Consider the following 19,215-nt stretch of genomic DNA (forward strand, 5'->3'; position numbering starts at 1 on the left):
AGATCGCTCTAGATTATGTTTTACAACTGCATGTGAATACAATTACCCTAAACTTTAAAGTTTATTTTTTAAAAAAGATCCTTTTACCTTTTAGAGCTATATACAGAAATATTTACAGATCAAATAGCAAAAATGAGATCTCCTTCAAAAACTCAGGAAGGGAATAAGTGGAGGGCAGGGGAGAATAGATAAGACTAACGTTAAGCTGATAACCTATTAAACTGGGAGATGGGTACTAGGGCTCACTACAGAATTCTTCCCACTTCTGTGTATGGTTAAAATATTCTATAATAAAAAAAGTTTAAAAAGAAAGTTACATTAAAAACAAGTGCGACATCAAGAAAAAAGAAAAAGAGAGAATATGGCAATTTTGTAAAACTTTTCTTAAAAAGTATGTTCTTAAGTATGCCTGCCTACTTTTTTGAATTAATTTTATTTGTAATTTTTCAAGTTCTAAATAATATTCTAAGGGGTACTGTAGTAGAAATTGGTCTGTCTCCCCCATATTCATTTCCCCCTGACTCTCAACTTAATAGAGCTCTGGATTTTTAGTGGGGTGTAGCACCTCCCAGAATGAAGACTACATTTCCCAGCCTCCCTTGGAGCTAGGACTCAAGACTAAGTTTCAGCCAATGGGATATGAGCAGAAGCATCTTGTGCAATTCTCAATGTGCATCCCTTGGCATACTCTGGGTTCTCCTTTATCCCCTCTTCCTCCTGACTGAAATATGGGCACATAATGTACCACTCTGTACCACACAGAGAGGACATTACTCAAGGATGGTGGAACAACAAGAGGAGCTGGGGTCCTTGGGACAATCCCATAGGGCCAAGAGCTGCCTCTACTTCTGGACTGGTCTATGACAGAGGAATAAAATTCTGTCTTGTTTAAGGAATTGTTAATTAAAACCAAAGTTGGCCAGGCACGGTGGCTCATGCCTGTAATCCCAGCACTTTGAGAGGCGGAGGCGTACAGATTACGTGAGGTCAGGAACCAGACTGGCCAACATGGTAAAACCCCGTCTCTACTAAAAATACAAAAATTAGCTGGGCGTGATGGTAAGCACCTGTAATCCCAGCTACTCAGGAGGCTAAGGCAGGAGAATCGTTTGAACCTGGAGGTTTCAGTGAGCCAAGATCATGACATTGCACTCCAGCCTGGGCGACAGGGTGAGACTCTGTCTCAAAAAACAGAAAAAAAAAAAAAAAAAAAAGAAAAGTTATATCTTAACTAATATAGGCATGAGTTACTATTATAATAAATGCATATATTTAAGAAATAATGTCTTCACTATACTTAGTTTTTAGTTGGATGGAAGAAGTCATATCTCATTATTCACTTTATTTTTCTCATCAGGATTTTGCCATCTTCTTTGAAAAAAATCTGTTTATCTTAAACTAAACAGGCATTCAAGTATTTTTTTCTGCCACTGTAAACAATCTCTTCCTTAACTCCAATTCTGTGTAGCAATAATTTTTATCATTATGTATAATTCTATCTAAATGGTTTCAATAAGTGTTGAGGGCCTTATTAATAAACCTTTGCTGAAGAATCTGCTGAATTATTAAATGAGAAGTTAGAACAACTGAGATCCTGCAAGGTTTTCAAACACCACAACTCTGTGGTTACTTCATGTATGGTCAAGCCAAGTGGAACCAGCAGGCCACCTGGGCCTGTGTATATTTAAAATGGAAGTTTCTGAGATGACCAGAAAGGTACTCAGTTCACAGCAAAGTGGACCTCCAGAGAACAAAGATGTCTGTGGCAAGAGTATGAGAAAGACTCTGGGGCCTCCGCCCCAGGTTGCTCTGTCGCTGAGCCGGACAGTGCTCTGGCTCTTGTTCTACTCTGCCTGTCAGACTACAAGCCTGTAAATACTTTCCAAACTCTCTCTTACCAGCTGGCTTCTCGTAAAGTTGTGATCCTAGGATGTGCTGGAGAAAGAGTGGGACACAAGGGGAAATAAATCATCTTTCTCTTCCCCTGACTTGGTGAAGCTTCAGACAGCAGTAGGAACAGGCAAGGGAAGGTATCTACATGTGACTCCTGCAGCAGTCATGGGCATTCAGGTTCTTGGGTTTTCAGGCAACAAAAGCCGTGGCATTTCCAGCAACTCTGTGACAAGTACAACCTTCAGACTAGGGGTGACAATGGCTCTCTAAAGACCAAATCCATCTCTCTAACATGGACCTCTTACCTAAGCCCAGACCTGTATACCTAATGACTTGTTTGCTATCTTGAAGCGATTCAAGAAACATCCTAAACAGAACCTGTATAAGCATTTTCTTCTATTCCTTTCATTATTTGGTATCTGAACCATCCGTTCAGCCATAAGACGAAAACCTGCAGGTCAACCAGACTTTCATTCTCAACCCCAGTCAATCCCTAGGGCCTGCCAATAATACCTCCTGAATTTCTCTTCTTCACTACACTCCTTTAATAGAAATCACTTACCTGGAACACCCTTATCTCAATTTTGTCCCGTCAAAGCCATCTTTCAAAAATATGTATCTGCCTATTGGCACCCAGCTTATCTCAGATTCTGTGACTCCATGTGACAAACTTGTCTATCACACTGCACAAAGAAGTACTGTTAGAAACCTGGAGGTGCCAAATTGTTGCTTCAGTGCCTTTGCACATGATGTGCCCACAATCTAGAATCCCACACAACAATCTGCCTGGTGAATTACTTTTCATCCTTAAACCCAGCTCCAGCATCAAGCATTTCCTTCTCTCCGAGGTCGTTTTTCAACACCACACCCATCCCTGGGCATGTCCCTATCTCTGTTTGCCACAATGAACTGAATTTTCTTTTGCAGATTCCTGGAGGAATGTGCTGCAGAGCCAGAATTCTGTTCACCTTTGTATCCCTAATACCTAGGCCAGAGATTGGCACACAGCAGTCCCTTAAGAAACATCTTGAATGGAATGAAATGTGCATTACGTGTCTGTAGCCTGTTATCAAACCAGATAAACTTCCAAGAAAAGCATTTTCTCAATATTGGTTAAGGGCAAAACCAAAACTGAATGTTAACAGAAATTATGACGGTAAGAATAAAGCATAAACTATATTGAAACATCTAAAATGGCCAGGCGTGGTAGCTCACGCCTGTAATCCTAGCACTTTGGGAGATTGGGATGGGAGGATCACTTGAGGTCAGGAGTTTGAGACTAGCCTGGGCAACATAGTGAGACCCTGCCTTTACAAAAAATAATAATAAATGAAACATCTAAAATGTCCAACAGCAGGAAATTTGTTGGTAAATTACAGCACAAACTACGTAAACACTCTACAGTACTTAAGATCTTGCTATACAGCGGGGTCTCTGACCGGCAGCATCAGTGTAACCTGGAAGCAGGTTAGAAATGCAAAGCCTTAGGCCCCACCCCAGCCTTGCTGACTCAGAATCTGCATTTTAATGAGACCCCGGGAAATTCATATGAACATTAGAGTTTGAGAAGCCCTAGCCTAAAGTACTCAGTACTTAAATTTATTGACACTGAAAAATATAGGGAAAAGGCAGTTTTGTAAAAATCTAGGCATCTACACATGTAGTTACCTCCTGGGATATATCTATTAAAGGTATGTGCTCTGTAGTGGGCAGGCATTTGCAAACCCACCCCAAAGGCCAAGGAAGAGGCTGACAAATCCAGTTTCTCAGAAAGAAATGTGAACAGAAGCCACGTTCTGCGTGGCTCTGAGACAGGATGGTGGCTGCCTGTGCCATTACTCCCCAGACCGAGGGCTTATCCACCCAGGTCTTACATACCACACTGAAGGAACGTGTAGGACATTGACATCCAACCCTCAGGGAAATGCAAGAATTTGCCTAAGGGCAGGACTTATGGTATAACACCAAGATTGTTTTGACCCAAGGGCAAGAATTACAGTAAGTATATGGAAGTAGAAACCTTAGAAGCATTCCTGGGACTGAGGTTACTCAGAAGTCATCATGGCAGATTAGCATCCAAGATGGGGTTGCTTTAGCCTCCACAGTATAAGAGTTCGATTCCCCAAGAGTTTCATCAAATCCCTCTACTTCAGCTCAGCAAAGTATTACTTCTTCTGATGTAAAAGAGACCATGTGGATTCCACGTCCCTCAGCATCACAAGAGGAGGGCCAAGCTGGGTGAACTGACGTACAACAGTCGAACAGCGGAGCGGCCTCTCCATGCTCCCTTGGAGAAGCCAGGGCTTATCAGTTGAAAGTCATGATCACCTTGACACCATCTGCACTGTTTTCATTCATTTCTTTTGTTTGCAATGTTCTGTTTGGTGAAAAGGTCGAAATTGAAGGCTGGATTATATGAACATTGAATCAGGGGCATGCTTGGTTAATTGCTGAATAACTGTGACATAAACTTCAATAGCAATTATACTTTTCTTTTTTGGTTTGAAATGGGGTTTTGCTCTGTCACCCTGGCTGGAGTGCAGTGGTGTGATCATAGCTCACTGTGGCCTCGACTTCCTAGGCTCAGACCATCCTCCCACCTCAGCCTCCTGAGTAGATGGGACTACAGGCACATACCACCATGCCCAGCTAATTTTTGTAATTTTTTTTTTGGTATAGACAGGGTTTTGCCATGTTGCCCAGGCTGGTCTCTAACCCCTGGGCTCAAGCGATCCACCAGCCTTGGCCTCCCAGAGTGCTGGGATTACAGGTGTGAGCCATCGTGCCCAGCTGGCCATTACACTTTTAACCAACAAAAACCAATCAGACTGCAAGGGAAGAGTGTTCATGTAGCCATAGGTAATTATAGCTGTAGAGGCATCTGGAAGAAAGTACACCTGTGTTCAACACATGTTACAATTGTTTTGTTTTTGTTTTTTTTTTAGAGATAAGATCTTGCTCTGTTACCAAGGCTACAGTGCAGTGGTGTGATAATAACTCACTGCATCCTCAGACTCCTGAGCTCAAGCGATCCTCCCACTTTGGTCTTCTGAGCAGCTGTAACTATGGGCATGTACCACTGCGCCCAGCTATCTCTTTATTTATAGAGATAGAGTCTATGTTGCCCAAGCCAGTCCCAAACTTCTGGCCTCAAGCGATCCTCCCGCCTCACCTCCCAAAGTGTTGGGGTTATGGGCGTGAGCCACTATGCATAGCCTGGTGGTGCAATTGAGTTCATTTCTTTTTGCATTCCTTTTTTTACTATCTGAATTCCATAAATTACCAGTTCCATTTCTGAAAGACTGAAACTATTTTCACTTGGGGGGAAATTTTAAGCTATGATTGAAATTGAAGCTATGAAAAGATATTTCAAAACCACCCAAACAAAATACTTTTAGGATTCCTTGATCATTTCTTTAGTATGGGATAAAAATGTCCTAAAAATTAAGCATTTAAGACTTAAGCAGAAACAAATCATGATAAACTTCACTAAGAAAGGACCACGTTTGCTGAGCTGGAAAAAGACAGATTTATGGAGATGCAAAATAAAGGTGTCGGCACTCAGCAAATCCAGTTTGCCTCAGGGTTGCTCCCTTTCTGCGGAAGCTGATGAGTGAATCTCCAATGGACAAAGCATGACGGAGGCCCCTGCCTTCAGAAGGCTCACACTCTCACCTGATCTGTTCTGGTACTGCAGCTTCAGCTAGAGATGCAGGGTGTCACAAACACCTCCCCACACTAAAGCCACCCAGTCAATGGTGCACACTCACACAAATGCACACACCGCCTCCGTTCAGTTAAGCAAACGAGACCCTCTCCTTAATTCGATTAACTTACATAATGTGAAGAATGCTTGGGTTAGAATAATAAAACTACAGACATGCCCGACTTAGCAAAATTGCTTATATGGATATTCCTGTATGCATGCTTTCTTTTCTAACACTAATCATGAAACACATGGTTCTGAATATGTTTTTTACTTTTGAATTACACAGTTGTCTTGTCTTCCCAACTAGAATGCAGATTCCATGCAAGGAGGGTCTCTGCTTTGTACACCACTGTCTTCATGGTGCCCAGGATGGGAAGAGGCACATAAAGGCCATCCGTATGTGTTTATTTAATAAATTATGCAGTTTCTTTTTTTTTTTTGAGACGGAGTTTCGCTCTTGTTACCCAGGCTGGAGTGCAATGGCACCATCTCGGCTCACTGCAACCTCTGCCTCCCAGGTTCAAGTGATTCTCCTGCCTAAACCACCCAATTGGGGTTACAGGCACCCGCTGCCACGCCCGGCTAAGTTTTGTATTTTTATTAGAGACAGGGTTTCACCACACTGGCCAGGCTGGTTTGGAACCCCTGACCTCAGGTGATCCACCCGCCTTGGCCTCCCAACGTGCTGGAATTGTATGTACATGTTTATGGAATACATGTAATATTTGGATACATGAATACAATTTACAATGATCAAATCAGGGTAATTAGTATATCCATCACCTCAACCATTTATCTTTTTTGTTTGTTTGTTTTTGTTTTGAGACAGGGTCTCACTCTTTTGTCCAGGCTAGAGTTCAATGGTGCAATTATGGCTCATTGCAGCCTTGACCTCCCAGCTCAAGCAATTTTCCCACCTCAGCCTCCCAAGTAGCTGGAATTATAGGTGTGCACCACCATACCCAGCTAATTTAAAAAAAAGTTTTAGTAGAGATGAGGTCTCGCTATGCTGCCAAAGCTCATTTATCACTTCTTTGTGTTGGGAATATTTCAACTCTTCTCTTCTAGTTACTCTGAATTACACAATAATTACTGCTAACCATAGGCACCCTACTATGCTATCAAACACCAGAACTTATTTCTGTATTTTCAGTAATTCTTAAGGTCCTAATGAAGAAATATAAGGGCAAATTTGGGCTTTCAGTCAATTTGTAAGACATTTAATTTATTCAAAATTAAGAATTAACCATTTAAGAATAGAATAAATGCCACAAAGCAGTACATGATGAATTACCAAATTAACTATAGAGATAATTACTGGTGCATGAGTAAGGCACTGATATTTATTGAGAGGGATAAGCCTACATATGATCTCACTACATCCTAAAAACACATATATCACTGGATTTCTATCTGCATTTAACCTGCCGGAGGATGCACATGGGTAGATACAGAGCTGAGAACTCTAGCCCACATCTACCCACCTCCACGCTTTTTCAGTAGCAAGGTGGTCAGGATGGGGAGGACCTGGAACAATAGGAGGGTATCTGTAATGTCCGGAGGGGGCTGCTTCTTGAAACAGTGAAGTCACACCAGGGCACAAATGGTTATAAACAAAAATCTGAAGTTGGGAAAGCAGTGAATAAACTGACATGGCTGGAGTGGACTGTGTGGGAAGGTAAGCAGACTTCCCAGTTTATCTGGGAAACTATTCCTGAGAATAGCTTATAGGCTAATACTGCCAGGAGAGCACACCCTGTGGGGTAGGAGGATTCCAAGAGCAGGACTTCCAGCACAGCAGGAGACAAGGAAGCCTACTCTGCTATATACTGGGTCGCCTGGGGTGACAAGGCAGGATCCTAGGCCCTCCCTGCTGTAGTGTCCAGTCCAGGTAGGAGGGGAGCCTGAGGCCTACCCTGGTGAGGGGGAAGGGGACAGAGGTCTCCGAGCCAGGACAAAAGCAAGACTGGTGATGAACAGAAGCATGCAGAGACAAACCTCAGTCCCAATCCGAGAAAGAAATAGGAATGGAAGTCAATTTTTGCCCTTGAGTGGAGATGATGAATTTGAAATGATAAATTACCACGTGAAAATGTCCAGGAGGCAAGGCAGGAGGATCACCTGAGGTCAGGAGTTCGAGACCAGGCTGGCCAACATGGTGAAATCTCATCTCCACTAAAAATACAAAACTCAGCCGGGCGTGGTGGTGCATGCTTATAATCCCAGCTACTTGGGAGGCTGAGGCAGGAGAATCGCTTGAACCTGGGAGGTGGAGGTTGCAGTGAGCCGAGATCGTGCCATTGCACTGCAGCCTGGGCAACAGAGTGAAAAGCTCCATCTAAAGAAACAAAAAAAAAGTCCAGGAGGCACTTGGGAACATGGACGGGGCTCGCCAGCCTTCCGCAGCAGTTCCGACTGAAGTAGGCCCCAAGTCACCCACTGTGCGGAACAAATGAACTGCCCTCTCCCATGCACCAAGACTGGTACCAGTGACCTACCATCCGTGGGGAAGGGAGAAAAGAGCCATTCTAGTCGCCATTGGAGTTTTGTGTTTGAGATGAAGAATTCCACGTGGCAAAGGAGAACAGAAGACAAGGCAGGAAGCCTTATCTCTTAAAGCCGCCTAGGGACCACATGCAACAGCTACAACTACAGCAGGGCCACAGGGAGCGGCCGAGAGGAGGGAAGACAGAACGAAGGGGCCAAGCAAGTCCCGCTCCAAGGTGGGGCTGGGGGGTGCAGGCAGGACGAGAGTAGTGTTGTGGCCCTGCTGCGGGCACTGACTGTTGGCTGCTACTAGGACACGGCTGCCCCCTTCTCTGCATATCTGTCTCCCATCCTCAGCCACTGAATGATTGACGTTTAAAGGCTGGCCCCCTCACCTAGAGGTGGGACCACCGTGAGAGCAATTCAAGCCCCCGAGGTCTGGAGGTCTGGCCTGAGACTGTGGCTTTGCTCAGCTCCTCCTACTCTCTTCATCCCAGGAGCTCCCTCACAAATCAGGAGTCCCTGAACCCTTGTCCCAGGGTCTGCTTCTAGGACAGGCAGCTGGGTCAATAAGTTCAAGGTACAGAAGATCATGGACGATAAGGAGGGGCCCTGGAGGATTTTATTCAGGAGGAGGACATGAAATGTGGAGAAAATTATGGGGCAGCAGCGGGCACAAGGGAGGAGGGAGAATGGTGAGGGGCTACCGCCGTGTTCTGGGCACCACAGGCTCAGCATGGACAGGGCCCTGGATGGATCAGATGAGGCGGGAGTCAAGGGAGAGGATGACTTAGGTCACAGGGAGGACAGAGGAGCCCTCTATAGAGAGATGCCACAGGAGGACAAAACACCGTGGAGACACTAAGTTCAGCTTGGCTTTGTGGAGTCCCAAATGTCTGTGGGTCGCCAGGTCAGTAAATCCCAAAGGGAGCTGAGAACCAGGCCTGATGCCCCGAGAGGGACCTGAGCTGGAGCATCAGTCAGGGATTGCACTTGGCTGTGGGTAACAGAAACCTGGCTGCTGTGGCCTTTAACCAAGAACAGGTTTACTTTTCTTACAGCACAGTAAGTCTGGGGACAAGCAGATCAGGGCTGGCCCAGAGGCTCTGTGATGTCAGGATGTCCCCAGGTCCTGGCATCTTCTGCTCTTCCAGCATCAGCACGTGGCCAACCTCCACCCCATTAGGCCGGAGGAGCGGGAGACACAGGAAGAGAGGGGTGGCTCCTAGACCAGGCAAAGAGGGAGGGGAAGGAAGGGAGCAGCAGCTCCTAGATCAGTTTATCTGGGAAACTATTCCTGAGACTCCTGACCGGCTTCCATTCACATCTCCTTGAGCAGAACCCCATCACATGGCTGCCCCAGCTGCAGAGTGGGCTGGGAACTTTTTATAAGCTGGGCAGGCTGCTTGCCCAAACAAAGTTAGGGTTCTGACAGTAAGAAAGAAGGAGAGAGAGAAGCTTTCATAGGCACTAGTAGGGTCTGCCACAGCCAGAGGAAAGGAACTGGGGCTATTTGAATAAAGAAGACAGTTAAGGGCTACTGTAAAGAGGCAGGATCCTCAAGTGGAAGAAAAAAGTGCAGGCCAATCTCGACTTTGGGAAAACTGACATTGAAGGAGTAGGGGAGAAAGGAAAGGGAGCATTAAACAAAATATGGAATTCTCATGTGACAATTTCAAGCCTAGTTTCAGACTCTGAAATGACAATTATTTAAGAAATAAACACTCTAGTTCCTAAACAAAATGTATTTAAAATCACTTTAACCTAATTATAAGTAACATAGGTACCCCTGTCCTCCCTTGTCCTCCCAAACAGCTTATACAATCCAAGCATCCTTGTACAATCTAGGATGCTAATTTCAAACTAGTTTTAGCAGCGGAACTCTTTTGCACATCGAACCTCACTTCGACCCCTAATCTATCATACTGCAGATATATGGTATTCAATTGATCTTTTTGTGTGGTTTCTCAACCTCAGCACTAATGACATTGGGGCCAGGTAATCGTTTGTGCTAGGGGCTGTCCTGAGCATTGCAGGAGGTTCAGCGGCAGCCCTGGCCTCTGCCCACTAGATGCTAGTATTATCTCCGGTTCTTTCTCTTCCTCTCCAGTTCTGTCAACCAAAAATGTCTCCAGACATTATCAAGTGTCTCCTGGGGAGGGCGAAATCACCCCTGATTTTAACCACTGGGATTAAAGTCACTGCATACCTTAAAATTTTCACATGGCCTTATTTTTAAAGCCAGTGAAGGTAATGAGACAATGTAATACTGAAATCAAGGCCTGTGGGATAAATGTTGATGACACAAGTTTTAATATCTACTCTTTTTCTAGGTTAGTTTGGATTGCACAATCTAAAAAATTCTTGACTCACTGGGATATGTGTTTGTGTCCTCACCTGTAATAACAGTGAATGGGCCAACAGACACGCACAGACCTGAATCCACACACTGGCCCAGGCAGAGCAGCCGGCCAACGCAGAGTGCACAGCTGCACACACACGTGGGAGGAAAGCACCCACTCCTGGATTGACACAACTGCAGCAGGGCCTCTTCATAACCATCTCACTCCACTCCCACTACTAAAAGGAAAAATATCCCCAACTCTACGGTGCTTTCCGATTTCAACTGGGTGGGCAGTGTCTCATTTGTCTCTTAGGAGTGTGAAATTTCACCCATGAAATCAAAACCACAGAGAAAGTGCTGGTGCTGAGACCGCACACAGCTATCTCCCACTAGCTTCTAGTATTCGTTCAGTTTAAATTACAAACACCCTCACCCACCACTATCTCCACCAGGAATTCTCCAACCTGCCCATGTACAAGAACTACTGGAAGAGGGCTGGGTGCGATGGCTTATGCCTGTAAACCACAGCACTTTTGGAGGCTGAGGTGGGCGGATCACTTGAAGTCAGGAGTTTGAGACCAGCCTGGCCAACACAGAGAAACCTCGTCTCTACTAAAAATACAAAAATTAGCCAGCCCGGGCACTTGTAATCCCAGCTACGTCAGAGGCTGAGGCAGGACAATCACTTGAACCCGAGAGGTGGAGGTTGCAGTGAGCAAAGATCACATCACTGTACTTCTCCAGCCTGGGCAACAGAGCAAGACTCCATCTCAAAAAAAAAAAAAGAACCACTGGAAGAGGCTGCAAAGCATGCAGATTCCCAGACTTCATCCCCAGAATGTCCCACCTGGTGGTAGGACCAGGTGAGGACACCCACTGTGCATGTTAACCAAGTTCCCCCGAGTTATGTGGGTGCAGCACTTTGAGAACTGCTCACCAGCAAGTTTCTCACAGCTGGAGGAAAGCACGTGTAATTAACAACAGATTTTTAGCCTAAAGATTTTCTGATTCTCCTACAAACTGAGCAGAGTTAAGAGGACCTACCTTCTGCAATGAAAAAAATTAAAATGTTGCTCTGTGAATGCACAGTCAACATGGTACTAATTTTGACCATCAACCAAGATGCAAGTACTTCAATGTTTACTTTTTAAACTATTTCTAATCTACTAGTATTCCTCTAGTGAATACATCATTACTATCATTCAATTGCCTGCTTTCTACAAGTGTAAAAATGTTAAGGCAATTAATTATGAGCCCTTGGAATATTATGAACAGTCTCTAAAACTGTAATGTGCCTGGCAACTACAGATGAGATTTCTCCAAGACTTCACTGAAGTGGTAAATGTATCAGGAGGGCAGTTACTCTCAGGGCCCAGAGCCTAGTTCCACTTCCACCTCTCTCACACTCTCCTCCTCACTCCATGTCAACCAAGGGGGCCTCGTGCTCTACTTGCCCTTCCTGTGCTGCCCCTCTAGATGGCTCCCTCCCTACCATCTCTGTTCTGGTTTTCATTCAAAAGTTGCCTTCCTTGACACCCTCTGTAAAACACCTCTTTCACCCCCTCACTTTCCTGCTTTACTTCATAGCATTCATTGCCACTGATACGTATTTGTCTGTTCTCTGCTATCCCTACTAAAATATAAGACTCCTAGGGTAGGGGCTGTGTCCATTTTGTTCACTGCTGTAATCCAGGCACCTAAAAAGTACCTAGTATGTAAAAGGCATTTAACAAGCACCTGCAGAATGAATGAACCCAGATGAATGAATGATCAGTGGCCTGCAACTAGATCCCCACACAAAGTTAACCCAAATTTACCATGGTCCTAACAAAAGACCAGTGTGAAGACCAGACCTTCCAGGTGTCGAAGTATCATAATCATTGGGTGTTTACTAAACGTCCAGATGGCACCAGGCACATGGAAAATAGGGATTGAGATCCTTTTTCAAACAAGACCCACCGTATGTGTTTGTTGAGGGGAGGCAAGGGGAACAATATAAAATGACTGTCACACCCCTACCATGGAAGAAAATGGCAACTGGATCTCTTCTTCTTTTTTTTTTTTTTGAGAAAGGGTCTCGCTCTGTCACCCAGGCTAGAGTGCAGTGGCGAGATCATAGCTCACTGTAACCTCGAACTCCTAGGCTCAAGTGATCCTTCCACCTCAGCCTCCGCAGCTAGGATGATAGGTGTGCACCACCACACCCAGTTACATTTTTTATTTTCTTGTAGCGATAGGGTCTCACTTTATTGACCAGGCTGGTCTCAAACCCCTGGCCCCAAGCAATCCTCCCACCTCAGCCTCTCAAAGTGCTGGGATTTTCAGGTGTGAGCTATCACACTTGCCTGATCTTTTTTTTTTTAAGAAAAGAGTAGGCCAGCTCATGCCTGTAGTCCCAGCACTTTGGGATGCCGAGGCAGGCGGATCATGAGGTCAAGAGATCGAGACCATCCTGGCCAACATGGTGAAACTCCATCTCCACTAAAAATACAAAAATTAGCAGGGTGTGGTGGCTTGTATCTATAGTCCCAGCTACTTGGGAGGCTGAGGCAGGAGAATCGCTTAAACCCAGGAGGTGAAGGCTACAGTGAGCCGAGATCACGCCACTGCACTTGGGCCTAGTGACAGAGTGAGACTCTAGTTCAAAAAAAAAAGAGCAAAGAGATGAAATACTCAAACTGGTTGGTTACTTAATAACAGCCAAATTACTCAATCTTTTTGAAGAGGTTTGGTAATCTGTAAAAAGCAGGGTTGGGTGACAACATTTCTACGGCCCCTTCCTCCACTAAAATGTGTACGATTCTCACTCATCTATGTTTCAAAGGTGAAAAAGGAGCATGAAGCTTAGCTTATTCAATGGATGCTAATATGCTATAGCCATCTAGTGGAGAAAACCAGAAAGCTGGAATAAGTGGGAGAACAGGGATTTAAGACAACAAAAATCAAAGAGAGTAGGGGAACACCAGGGCAGAGAGAACAGGGTGGAGGTTGAGACACAGGACCTTCTGGGAAGGGAGAACTGGAAGGAAAAGATAGGAACAAGAAGAGAAGCCCCAGCACTGTTCTTCCTTCTGGTGCCCAGGGGTGGGGAGTTTCAGAGGAACTCCCCTTTGCAAATTCTTATAAGCAGACCTACCCAAAAAAACGATTACGGGCAGCACCGCAGAGATCCTCCTCGGATTCCAAGACCTGCCCCTGCGGCCCACTCCCCTCCCCACAGGAGAGGTTCCAACCAGAAGCGTAGAAGTTTGCCCTAAACTAGGTTTTAAAAGTGGGGCTGCAAAAGAACCCTCTTCATCATGCTGAGCATAGTAAATTCGTGATTTCTGCCAAAACATACAACCTGAGTTCTGTCAAGGTAGCGGAGAGACCCATCTTTAACTGGCAAATGCTGAGGATTTTGGTAAAACGCACCCTCCAAGGGCTCCACCAGCTACCTTGGTGAAGTGCACTGATCTCTGTGCATAAACACCCTCAAATGTGTTTAAATATATTTTAAAACTTACATTCTGCCTGGCAAGCCTCTTTCAGGGGCAGCTGTAGGGCTAGCCTAAACCAGGTAAATGTGTGGGTCAGAGCTGGTTGACCAGAAGCCCGAAGACACCTACAAGGACTGCAGTCCCCTAGAAAAGTAGTGACAATGGGTGGCTGGGGCTGGAAGGAAACTTCTGGTCCAGCAGAGCCACACTGTTAGTGTAGCTAACAGTTTTTTCGTTGCTGTTTTGTTTTTTTGAGTTGCAGTCTCACTCTGTCGCCCAGGCTGGAGTGCAGTGGTGTGATCTTGGCTCACTGCAATCTTCGCCTCCCAGGTTCAAGTGATTTTCCTGCCTCAGCCTCCTGAATAGCTGGGATTACAGGCAGGCACCACCACACCTGGCTAATTTTTGTATTTTTAGTAGAGATAGGGTTTCACCATGTTGGCCAGGCTGGTCTCAAACTCCTGACCTCAGGTGATCTGTCTGCCTTGGCCTCCCAAAGTACTGGGATTACAGGAGTGAGCCACTGTGCCCGGCCCTCCACCCTGTTTTCTGATGGTGCCAGAGGAGACAAAACAAATTCTGCAAGGAAGCTCAGTGTGTGGGGATGACTTCAGTAATTACCATGGAAAGGGCAGACACTGAGAAGCTCCACGGTGGCTTCTGATGCTAGACTGGCCACAGCACCCATGACCTGGAGGCTGCCGTTTTTAAACTTTATCTTGAAATAATTTCAAACTTAAAGTTACAAAAATAGTACAAAGAATTTCCATCTGCCCTTTAAGCAGACTCCCCCATTGTTACCATTTTACCACACTTGTGCTGCCATTCCATTAGTATTCTGTGTGCATATTATTTGACCATTTGAAAGTTGAAGACATGATGACACCTACCCCCTAAATATCTGAATATTTCCTAAAAACAAAGACATAACTTTTATACAACCACAACATAATAATTATGAAATTAACATTGATTCAGTACTGTTATTCAATCTAAAGACCTTATACAAATTTCTCCCCTAGTCCCAGTGATGGCCTTAGAACAAAAACAGCAAGAACATATGTTATTTTCTGTTCCAGGGTCCAGTCTAGGATCATTTGGCATTCACTGTCATGTTCCTTTAGCCTTCTTTAATCTGAAACAGTTCCTTTATCTTTCATGACCTTGGCATTTTTGAAAAGTACAGGCCAATTATTTTGTAGAATCTCCCTCAAATGGAGTTTGTCTAATGTTTCTTCATGATTAGATTCAAGTTATGCATTTTTGGCTGGAATATCACAGAAGTGACCCTGTGCCCTTCTCAAAGCATTTCTCAGGAGGCATGTGATGTTGATTTGATTAAGGGTTAAGGTGGTATAAGCCAGGTTTTTCCACTGTCAAGTTAACTACTTTCCCTTCATAATTAATAAGTGACTTGATGGGAGATACTTAGAGACTAAATAGATATCCTGTTTATCATCAAATCTACGTGTTTCAGTACCCACTGGTGGATTCTTGAGGGAGAAGGATATGACTGTGTGGAGTCAAACAAATTCAAACCTCAGGAATGAAACTAGGACTGGATAAAGCAGTAGTAGGTGATGAACAAAAATTAACATGTAATTCTTCTACAGACTTAATTTGAGTAACCCCTGTTCATGTTCACTCTTAGGTATTAAGAAAAAAAAACCCCTCTAGATTTGCTTTTGAGAATACAGTATATATGAGGTGGGAGTATGGTAATTTCTCTATTGGTGCTTCCGTGTCTGCTAGAAACTTAGTCCATTAATTCAGTGTCTAGTGGCAGCAAGAAGAGATATCCAAGTCCAGAAAGCTAACCGCTGGAGCCATTCTCATACCAATGCTTGATTTTCCAAGGGCAGTGCTGCGTGGCTCAGCTTGGTGATTCCCAGCTTACTGTGACAAAATGTAGGGAGGAGCTACATTTAAAAGCAAAAACTCTCCTCTCAACTGATGACCAGGTATAGAAACAGGTGCAGAAACTCTAATTTGCCTTATCCAAGAAATATTTTTAAAACCCTGTTAGCACACAAGTAGAAATTTCAGAAAATAATATAAAAACACAAAGAACATTTAAAAATCACTGTTATCTTGCAACCCAGTGATACCCACTGTTAACATTCTGGTCTGTGTTCTACCAGCGTCTGCTCTTTGCATAGATACATTATTATGACAGTGATCATGCTATTGTCACCAACCTCATTTAAGGTGCATTCCACTTAGGAATGAAGTCCTACAAAACAGAATCGATTTTTCTCAATTCTCCCAGGAATGATCTATAACTAGAATCATTCCAGAAGCAAGGAGTGAAGTTAATTCATAACATACAATGGTTGCCTGAGAGTACTGGGGCACAAGTCTCTTGTAGAACATTGAGAAGGGCTGGTCTGTTTTGTTGTATAATTTCCTTTGTTTACCTAACAATCCTTTAAATAAAAATTTCATAAGCATCTTCCATATACCAGGCACTGGGAATATAAAAATAAGTAAGACACAACCCCTTTCCTCTGTAAATGAATAATCCAGCAAGGAAAACTGAAAATGCCTAAATACTCAAAATACCAAATAATGCTGTCATAGAGGAGTTACAGTACGTCTTTCGCATCCTGGGCAGGAAACCACAGGCTCCATCAGAGGAAATCAGGAGGCTTCCCTGAGGAGGTGATGTATGAATGGGTCCTTGAAGAATGACTAAGACTTCAGAGACAGGACAGAGAGAGAAGACAACATTCCAGACAGAAGGAAGGTAATGCCAGACACACAGAGACAGGTGTGTGCTGGGGCCAGATTACAGGGGGCCTGGGGAAGAGTGGGTAGAAGATGCAGCTAGGAATGAACCAGGCCCTTTTAAGTTATACAAAGGAGGATGGCCCTAAGTGGTTCTTAAGTAGGAGAGTGGTGAGCTCATACTGGGATGAAACAGGTCAAGGAACGGGGTGGTCAAAAGGCCACTGAGATCAGTGCAGTGAGGGGTGATGGAGGAGCTGAGCTACAGCCAGAAAGGCCAGAAGGTGGCCAACCAAGAGATATGGAGGAGGAAGGTGCCACAGAACTTGGTGACCAAGTCAGGAGGGGCTATTATTATAGCACTGGGCCAGCCAAGATCCATCCTGTGTAACAAATTCAGGTAGCTAAAGACAGAGGGGAGAAGGTATGCAAGAAGGCTCCAAATGTTACTGTTTCTCAAGATGATTTAATGGCAAAGGTAGAGGTATCCCTCAAAGAGAAAGAGTCCAAAGGGAGCAAGACATGACACTAGGGGTAAACTGAAGAAACTGCCCCTAGAACTCCCCCTCCCCTCGGGGTCCCACCAAGCTGTTACAGAGTAGCTCTCCTGCGATGGGCCTGTGTGACAGCACATTATACACGCAGAGTGTGCTAGAGAGAACAGCTCTGTGGCAACCCCATAAATGGCACAAATAAAGCAAATCTAGAAGCTAAATGTTTAATGGAACATTTCCCTCTTAGCCCAAAGGAAATACAAGTAGTTGGGCTGAATAATAATACTTAATAGGAGAAAGCGAAAGGAGAACTGACAGTTAACAAAAAGCAATTCTGGGACCCAGTACCCACAGGCTCCAATGTGTGGGCTTTTCCCTAAACTTGAGCAGAATGGAGAACAAAGGGTATCAGATGATGGGAAAGCTTATGGGCAAATTCTAAAATAATCAAGATCCCACTGCCCCAGAAAGTGTAAGGGTAAAAGATCTTAAGGTTTTGGAGCATAAAAGTGATGTCACCAAGCAGGACCTTAGAAATATTCCTCAGGGAACAACTGGCCAGGTGGGTGGGGAAGGGAAGGTAGGGAATTTGCCAGGCAGTTTTTCCAATAACCCACGGTATTCAGTAATCATATATGTCTTACAGGAACGGAAGAACAGGACTAGTCATAGAAAGCCCCAAATCAGAAAACAGTAATGACCCTAGAAAAGGAACTGGCGGGACAGTGACTGGGACAGTGACAACCCAGAGTCTGGCAGGACCTGGCAATTTAGGGTTGGCAGGAGAGGGAGGAATTGTGCAGGAGACAAAGGGAGATTTTTTTGGGCTGCTTAAAACTCAGAACAAGTTATGTTTCCATTTCTAAAACCAACAACATATATTTAGGTCTAACTAAAACACATGAAGGATTTTACACCCCAATCACATCTCTTTATTCTTGGCTCCAAAATTCTGGGAAACCAGCATTTGGGCAGGCTCCCCAACAGATATAATTATACAACCCATTTTTGATCAAACAGGAGTATGTGCCTGGGAGGACAGCAATAAGAAACACACACACTGTCCCTTCTTCAAAAAGCTCTCATAGGCCGGGCATGGTGGCTCATGCCTGTAATTCCAGCACTTTGGGAAGCCAAGACGGGTGGATCACCTTAGGTCAGGAGTTCAAGACCAGCCTGACCAACATGGCAAAACCCTGTCTCTACTAAAAATTAGCTGGGCATGGTAGCGTGCACCTGTAGTCCCAGCTACTCAGGAGGCTGAGATAGGAGAACTGCTTGATCCAGGGAGGCTGAGGTTGCAGTGAGCTGAGATGGTGCCACTGCACTCCAGCCTGGGCGACAGAGCAAGATTCTGTCTCAAAAAACAAAACAAAACAAAACAAAAAAACTCTCATAATCTTATTTTAAAAAACAGACAAGTAGGTCTATTTTAACTTATCTATGTTGGACATGAGGGCAGAGTGTCAGATGATGTTTCTGAAGATCTGGGGTGTATGTGTAATATGGTTTGGCTGTGTCCCCACCCAAATCTAAACTTGAATTGTATCTCCCAGAATTCCCATGTGTTGTGGGAGGGACCCAGGGGGAGGTAATTGAATCATGGGGGCTGGTCTTTCCTGTGCTATTCTCGTGATACTGAATAAATCTCACAAGATCTGATGGGTTTATCAGGGGTTTCTGCTTTTGCTTCTTCTGCATTCTCTCTTGCCAATGCTAGTAAGAAGTGCCTTTTGTCCTCCACCATGATTGTGAGACATTCCCCAGCCAGGTGGAACTATAAGTCCAATTAAACCTCTTTCTTTTGTAAATTTCCCAGTCTCGGATATGTCTTTATCAGCAGCATGAAAACGGACTAATACAGTAAATTGGTACCAATAGAGTGGAGCATTGCTGAAAAGATACCTGAGAATGTGGAAGCTACTTTAGAACTGGGAAACAGGCAAAGAGACTGGAACAGTTTGAAGGGCTCAGAAAAAGACAGGAAAACATGGGAAAGTTTGGAATTTCCTAGAGACTTGTTGAATGGCTTTGCCCAAAATGCTGAGAGCAACATGGACAATAAAAATCCAGGCTGAGGTG

The 19,215-nt window shown here is 44.5% G+C and overlaps 1 protein-coding gene across 5 annotated transcripts in view; it reads right to left on the bottom strand.

Moving 5' to 3' along the window:
- ST3GAL5 (ST3 beta-galactoside alpha-2,3-sialyltransferase 5) overlaps positions 1 to 19,215 on the bottom strand; it is a 49,625-nt gene that overhangs the window by 23,142 nt on the left and 7,268 nt on the right. The window contains exon 1 of one of the 5 annotated variants that reach the window (XM_064377962.1): positions 3,914 to 3,929. The exons of 3 other annotated variants lie outside the window; for them this stretch is intronic. The gene's annotated coding sequence lies outside the window, so the exon portion shown is untranslated. Of the gene's footprint in view, positions 1 to 1,898; positions 1,916 to 3,913; positions 3,930 to 19,215 lie in introns of those variants that run through there. One more of the 5 variants, XM_012472963.3, reaches the window with a different exon arrangement.

The sequence above is a fragment of the Aotus nancymaae genome, unplaced genomic scaffold (assembly GCF_030222135.1).
Source record: "Aotus nancymaae isolate 86718 unplaced genomic scaffold, 86718_ANA_hifiasm-v0.15.2.pri h1tg000017l, whole genome shotgun sequence".
Taxonomy (NCBI): Eukaryota; Metazoa; Chordata; class Mammalia; order Primates; family Aotidae; genus Aotus; species Aotus nancymaae.